At 45.9% G+C, this 7630-nt stretch overlaps 1 long non-coding RNA gene across 1 annotated transcript; it reads left to right on the forward strand.

Moving 5' to 3' along the window:
- The first annotated feature begins 3836 nt into the window (after window positions 1-3836).
- LOC145540897 (uncharacterized) lies at window positions 3837-7305 on the forward strand. Its single transcript, XR_014078623.1, has 2 exons — window positions 3837-3946; window positions 5956-7305. It is a non-coding gene; the product is annotated as an uncharacterized LOC145540897 (long non-coding RNA).
- The last annotated feature ends 325 nt before the right edge of the window (window positions 7306-7630 follow it).

Here is a 7630-nt window from a genome sequence, read left to right on the forward strand (position 1 = left end):
AGGCTCTTTAGTTCTTCTTCACTTTCTGCCATAAGGGTGGTGTCATCCGCATATCTGAGGTTATTGATATTTCTCCCGGCAATCTTGATTCCAGCTTGTGTTTCTTCCAGCCCAGCGTTTCTCATGATGTACTCTGCATATAAGTTAAATAAGCAGGGTGACAATATACAGCCTTGACGTACTCCTTTTCCTATTTGGAACCAGTCTGTTGTTCCATGTCCAGTTCTAACTGTTGCTTCCTGACCTGCATACAGGTTTCTCAAGAGACAGATCAGATGATCTGGTATTCCCATCTCTTTCAGAATTTTCCACAGTTTATTGTGATCCACACAGTCAAAGCCTGGTCCTTAACCTCTCTCAAAACCTCATCTGCAAAGTGGTGTTAGTGATGGTACCAAGAAGGAAGTTGTGCAATACAATGGCGTGCTAACAAAACAACACCCAAACTATGAAAGAGTATACATGGTTCCTCCCCACAAGAAAAGCATCAAAACTCACATGATTTCACAGCAGTAACCTCTACACAACACAGCCTCATGGTTGTACATTTTGGATGGTAAACAAAAACACAAAACGCCTTTGCCAGGACTGACCTTGTACCACGAGCATTTGGAATTATGTAAGGTTTTAGTGAAAATGTTTCCACTTAAAACAAACTCATCCTGAATCTCAAGGGGATTGTCAAATTCCAATGAGATAGTTTATGTTCAGCACCTAGGTCAATGAAAGTGAAAGTGAAAGTTGCTCAGTCGTGTCTGACTCTTTGTGACCCCACGGACTATACAGGAATTCTCCAAGCCAAAGTACTGGAGTGAGTAGCCTTTCCCTTCTCCAGGGGATCTTCCCAACCCAGGGATCGAACCTGCGTCTCCTGCATTGCAGGCAGATTCTTCAACAACTGAGCCACAGAGCCTAATTCTTAGCATAACAGTTTGTAGAGGAGAGGTTACTAGTCTGGGCTATGGGTCTAGAGAAACCTAGTCAAACCCCAGCTTCAGTCCCTGGCTTGGCATGTGGACAAGTCATTTCCTCCTTGGGCTTTGTATCCTCACAGATAAAAGGGGAATAGTTTGGGGTTAACAACAGAAAATCGACCACATTGTTGGAAACTTAGCATTTTCACTTAAGTACATTTGTAGAATACAGAAATATTTTCTGAGCATCAAGTGGCTAGGTTGTGAAAGCTTTGTAATAATTTGCAGCTGAAATTCATGATTTTCATCCGTTGAAGACTCATGGGAATGTATCAACCAGTGTAGTAAGTAATTTTTGTTTTGTAAACTGAAGTCTGTCATCTTGCAATACTACCAATGCTGTTGTAAATTGAATTAATGTGGTATTTTTAAAAATAAACCTCCTGGAAAACAATTTTTATCTGTTTGTCTATCTTACTATAGATGATGTACCAGTAACATCTAAATAATATTGCACTTTTAACCCTTAAAAAAAAATAAAAGGAGAATAATAACGACTCCCACAGCACAGGTTAGGGTTAAATTCAGCAGGCGCTGAAAGGGATTAGCTCAGAGCCCACTGTACACAGCAAGTGCTCCTAAATGCCCTCACACTCCTGTTTCCCCAGCCCCCCAGGATGGCAGCCGGAAGCCTCCACCACCTGGGGAGGAGGCGTGGGGACCATGAAGGATGCAGTCCAGAGGAGGACGGAGGCAACCACGCTTCCGACTTGGGTTCTCGGCCTCTTTGGAGATGAGGGGTGAGGCTCACCCCTCCTGCACCACAGAGACTGGAGCTCCCTCTCTCCTTCCAAAAATTAGCCAACTGCATCCGGTGAAACTCGGGTGGGTGAGTCAGAGACCAGGCGGGCTATCTCGAGGTCTGCTCCTGGGGCCCAGCCCCCGGGCCAGGTCCAGGCGTGGGCCCTCTGCACACACACACGCCCCGCAAGGACCCCAAAGCCAGAGCACCCCTTTCTGCCCCTCAGAACAGCCAGCAAAGCCCACCTCCCCCACCGTCTCTTCTCTGGCCTTTTATCCTCCTTGTCTGGCCTGTTGTTTTCTCAGCAGAGGTGAAACGTGAGAGCTGTCATTAGAAATTACCACGGATTGTCTAGCAGCTGACACGGTAATGCGGTGAGAGAAAGGGGCTGTGCTTGCTCGGGGCATAGACACACATATGGCTTTTCATCAATCCCTTCCCCCCACCGCCCTCCCCCTGGGACAGCGAGCCAGATGTGTTCACACCTAAATCACAATGGTTGTTTCTGGAAACAGTCTGGGAGAGTCTGCCTAGGGCAACAGTTCTCAAAATGTCGACTGTGGACTCCTTGGGGGTCCCTAAGACCCTCGGAAGGGGTCTGCAAGGTCAAAACTATTTTCATAGTAGTTCTGAGATGTTATTTGTCTTTTTCACTCTCATTCTCTGACAAAACTCATTCTCTGGAATTTTCCAGAAGCTACATGACATGCGATATCACAACAGATTGAATGCAACTGTGGAATCAAGAATCCATGTGTTGTCTATTAAATCAGACATAGAAGAGATCTGCAAAAATCTAAAAATAAGCCACTCTTCTCACTAATTTTTTTAATTTGGAAAAATTTGCTACTTTTTATGAAAAAAATTTTTTTTATGTTAGCACATAGTGAGTTTGTTATCCTTACTTTAAATTGGGTTTGGCAACCTCCTTGAATCTGAGCAAACTCCGGGAGACGGTGAAGGACACGGGATCCTGGCATGCCGCAGCCCATGGGGTCGCAAAGAGTCGGACAGGACTTAGCAACTGAACAACAGCAACAACAAACCTTGGCAATATTGACGTTTAGAACCAGGTAAATTAGCAACGGATATACCCCATAAAACTCCTCAATAATTTTTAAGAGTGTAAACTGATCCCAAGATGATGAAGTTTGAGAACGGCTCCCCTAGCCGTTCCCCCACCTCATCCCCACCCCTGTGCGTGCACGCGCACACACACACACACACACACACGCCGCCACCGGCTTGCTGATGAGGATAAAGGACTTGTCAGCCCCGGAGGGTTTTGCTGGAACTGCTCCCTCAGAGGAAGTCAGGGTGGGGTGGGGGTAGGGGGTGGTCACAGCCCTTCTTGATGGGATGCTGCGGGAGATGTGAATCAGCCTTCCCACGCAAGGGCTATTTTTTTCTTTTTATTTAATTAATTTATTATTTATTTATTTTTGGCGGCTCTGGGTTTTCATCACTGCGTGCAGGCTTTTCTCTAGTTGTGGCAAGCGGGGGGCTACTCTCTAGTTGCGATGCTTGGCTCCTCATTGCAGTGGCTTTCCTTGTGACTTAGCTGGTAAAGAATCTGCCTGCAATGTGGGAGACCTGGGTTCCATCCCTGGGTTGGGAAGATCCCCTGGAGAAGGGAAAGGCTACCCATTCCTGTATTCTGGCCTGGAGAATTCCATGGACGAGTCCAGAGTTGGACATGACTGAGCGACTTTCACTTTTTCACTTTCTCTTTTTGTGGAGCACGGACTCTAGGCATGTGGGTCTCAGTAATTTCAGCTTATGGGCTCTAGAGCACAAGCTCAATAGTTGTGGCACACAGCCTTAGTTTCTCCAAGGCTTGTGGTATCTTCCTGGACCAGGGATTGAACCCAGTTCCCCTGCATTGGCAGGCAGATTCTTAACCACTGGACCACCAGGAAAGTCCCTATTTTTTCCTTTTTAAATAACATTTATTTTGCTACTTCAAAAAACAGCAATCAGCACATCTCAAGGTAGAAGACACGCAAAATCACAAAAGGGATCCCCAGTGATTTCACCACCCATGGAATGCGTATAGGTCACAGTTGGGTCTTTGTTCTAATATTTGGGGAATTGAGTCTTTACAGGATTGTGACCCTGACATTAGAGCAGTGGGCACCGTGAGATGGCCTTCTCCTTCAGCCCAGCCCAGGAAGCCCTCCTGAGATTTTCCAAAGTAATATTCGACACTCTCTGATGGACTGGGCAGTAGGTAACTGACCATTTGGTGAGACTTCCAGAACACTCACAGAGTCAACTGGCTCCATGATCACACCCGCCCCCAAAGCCTCCTGGGCCCCCAGTTCATGCCTGCAAGCTCACCATTTGAGTGGCATTCCTTGAACTCAGGGCTTTGCTCCCTTGTGGACCTTCTAGAGATATTTACGATCTTCCAGTTTGAAACCCTCTAGGTTCCCCAGCTTCTACAAGTTGAAGTCCCAACACATCTGGTTAATAATAATACCTGCCAATTACCATGTTCTTATTAAGAACCAGGCATTGTGCTCAGTCAGTTCAGTCACTCAGTCGTGTCCAACTCTTTTCGACCCCATGGACTTCAGCGCGCCAGGCTTCCCTGTCCATCACCAACTCCCAGAGCTTGCTCAAGCTCATACGCATTGAGTCGGTGATGCCATCCAACCATCTCACCCTTTATCGTCCCCTTCTCCTGCCTTCAGTCTTTCCCAGCATCAGTCTTTTCCAATGAGTCAGTTCTTCGCATCAGGTGGCCAAAGTATTGGAGCTTCAGCTTCAGCATCAGTCTTTCCAATGAATGACAAAACATGGTCCACTGGAGAAGGGAACAGCAGACCCTTCAGTATTCCTGCCTTGAGAACCCCATGAACACTACGAAAAGGGCATTGTGCTAGGTATGTTACGTAACTCATTCCATCTCGTGACCTACCCTAAGATGGGCGTTATTACCTCATTTTACACATGAAGAAAACAAGGCTTGGAGACCCTAACTAACTTGCCCAAAGCTCCAGAGCCCGTAGGGGCAGTTTGAACCCACTTCTGATGACACCAAAGCCTGTGTTCCTGTTGATAGATGCCACATTTCACCTGCCCAAATGTCCCGCACAGATGACTACCTGTTTCTTTAGCCTCTTCTCCCAAGAATGTCAATAGCACAGCCTTTGGACACAAATAAATTCCAACCCTGACTTCATCTTAAAATAGCTGTGTGATTTAGAGGAAGTCACTCAACCTCTCTGAGCCTCAGTTACTTCATCAGCAAAATGGGAGGGATAATAATACTGATCTCATAGAATTGTTGTGAGGACTCAGTAATATAAAGCATGTTAAACCCTTAGCACTGAACCTGGCCATAGGTAAATGTTCAAAAACAAACATCCTTGACCTAATGACACCAAACTTTGTTTGTTCCTAAACACCCTGAGCTCTTTAAAGCTACTCTGCCTCATGTACACTGTTCCCTTCACCTGGAACGCCCTCTGCTCCTTCACTTTCAACTCCTATTCATCCTTCAAGACCCTATTCAGCCTCATCTCTTCTTCAAAGTCTTTCCTACCTTCCTTTCCTTACCCTCTACCTCACTAAGCACTCCTTCCTCTGACATCTACAACTGGGATCCCAAACCAGCTGGTCTCAGAACCCCAGGCCTCATGAGCAAACTGTGCGTGTTCAGGCCCCACCTCCCACCCGCTGAATCAGCACTTCCAGGGCGGGACCTGGAAACCGTCCTGTGATAAGCTTCCCTATTGTTAAGAACAGGCAGCCATGTACACCCTCCCTGCCTGCAGCACATCATCCTCTCCTTATTTGTTTCTAGGACACTCGGCGTGGTCTCCCACAGAAGGTGGGGAAGGCCTTGAAGGCCAGAAGGGGCCTCCGTGATCTCCAACATGCCCCACACATTTGCTGGGCACTTATTCTCTGGCATGCACTATTATCTCATTTAACCCTTACATCACCCGAGGTAAAGAACCTGCTTGCCAATGCAGGAGACACGAGAGACGCGGATTCAATCTCTGGGTCAGGAAGATCCCCCGGAGGAGAAAATGGCAATGCATTCCAGCATTCTAGCCTGGAAAATTTCATGGACAGAGAAGCCTGGCGGGCTATGGTCCATGGGTTTGCAAAGAGTCAGACACAACTGAGCATGCTGATAGAAACAGAACAGGAACCCTAGGAAACGGGTGTTGTTATCAGGGTAGGCTCTGTGGATTGATTTGCCTGACCTTCCTCCTCTCCTAATAGGGAGCCATGAAAACAGACCCAGAAGGAGTCCAACTACAGGGAGTATAATTGCCTAAGGACCCCAGCAGTGGTGCTTTGTAACTCATCCCCATGGAATGATGCCAATAATGACTGTAATGGAGATGCTAAGACAGACTCCTTCCTTGGAGATGTGGACTACTTTGTAGACCAAGGTTGGTTCAAGGATTCTCAGACTGCATTGCTGAAACTTTCTCAAATGCTTTCACCCAACCTTCTCTCCTTCTCCCCTAAATTGAGTCAACTTGCTTTGCAACCTGACAACTTTTCCAGCCTCACTCGGCCCTTTACCTATTTTCTCTACTCAGGCATTTCCCCTAATATTCTGTCTTGGCCTCTGCTTCTCAGAAGACCCAGATGATCTCACCTTTTGTGAAAAGGTTGGAAAGTTAAAAACTACATTTCCCAGACTCCCTTGCACCTAGGGTTCTAGCTATAAATTAGATTCTGCCAGTTAGTTGCTCCAGTGAGAGATTTGAAGAGAGGCGGAGCCCCCTTTTCCTCTGCTTTTAATTATTTCTGCTGGCCAGTGAAGTTTGGGAAAATATGAGGTTTCTGCAGTAAATTCCTGTGCCTCTTAAACATAAGTGCCAGGAGGCAACTGTAACGGTGGCTTCAAACTCTGCCTTCCTGTCCTGTGATTGGCAGTGAAGGGGCTGTGTCTTGAACACAGTCTCAGGTGCTACAGCTCCCCTGGTGGGTCACTTCTGGACACCGTTCCCAGAGGCCCATTCTAGAGCTTTCTCCTTCAGCCCTTCCACCAATTCTATAAGCCCCCACTTCCCTGTGTTAAATCCCTCTTGTTTAATGTACCTTGAGTGGCTTCTGTTTCCTACACTATCTCTGGCATAATTATTATTCTCTTTTTATAGATGAGAAATCTGAGCCTCAGTGACTAGGAAACCCACACCAGGGTGGCAGAGTGGGAATGGGCACTAGAACATGGCAGCCAGCGTCCCAGCCAGTGCCCTTAGCCACTGCCCCAGGCCCTCTGCAGTTGCCTGCACCCTTATCAGCATGCCTTACACCCAGGGAACACCTTTAATAACTGGATTGGAGGAAAATATACTTCCTACCTTATAAACGTATTATACATTGTATTTTTTAAAAATTTACTTGGCTGTGCTGGGTCTTAGTTGGGGCATGCAAGATCTAATTTCCCAACCAGAGATCGAACCCAGCCCCCTTGCATGGAGTGTGGAGTCTTAAACATTGGATCGCCAGGAAAGTGCCTCTACTTTGTATTTTTCATACAATTGATTTTTACCCAATTCATTCCATTAAAGACCTCAGGTGGTTTTTACCTCTGTGGAAAATCTTCCATAATGCAAATTGAATTTTGTGATGTTCTTAAGAATGGTCTTAAAATATAGGGTGAAAACAGAAAACTCAGCAAAATGTTTTCAAATATTTTTTAAAATACTCAAAAATATTTGAAACTCAGCAAAACTTTTCAAACTAGAAAGCTGTTTGGCTTTTTTTTTTCCCTTACTCTAAAAGCAATAGATATTCATTGTATTAACAGACAAACACACAAATAACAAAGACAAATTATCCAAAATTCTACTTTCTGGAAAAAAAAAAAACAAAACACTGTTAACATTGTGCGACATGGCCTCTGTACTGAGAGAACAATTCAGATTCCTTGCCACACCCT

This window comes from Giraffa tippelskirchi, chromosome 3, assembly GCF_054371585.1.
Source record: "Giraffa tippelskirchi isolate mGirTip1 chromosome 3, T2T-mGirTip1v1.2.pri, whole genome shotgun sequence".
Classification (NCBI taxonomy): Eukaryota; Metazoa; Chordata; class Mammalia; order Artiodactyla; family Giraffidae; genus Giraffa; species Giraffa tippelskirchi.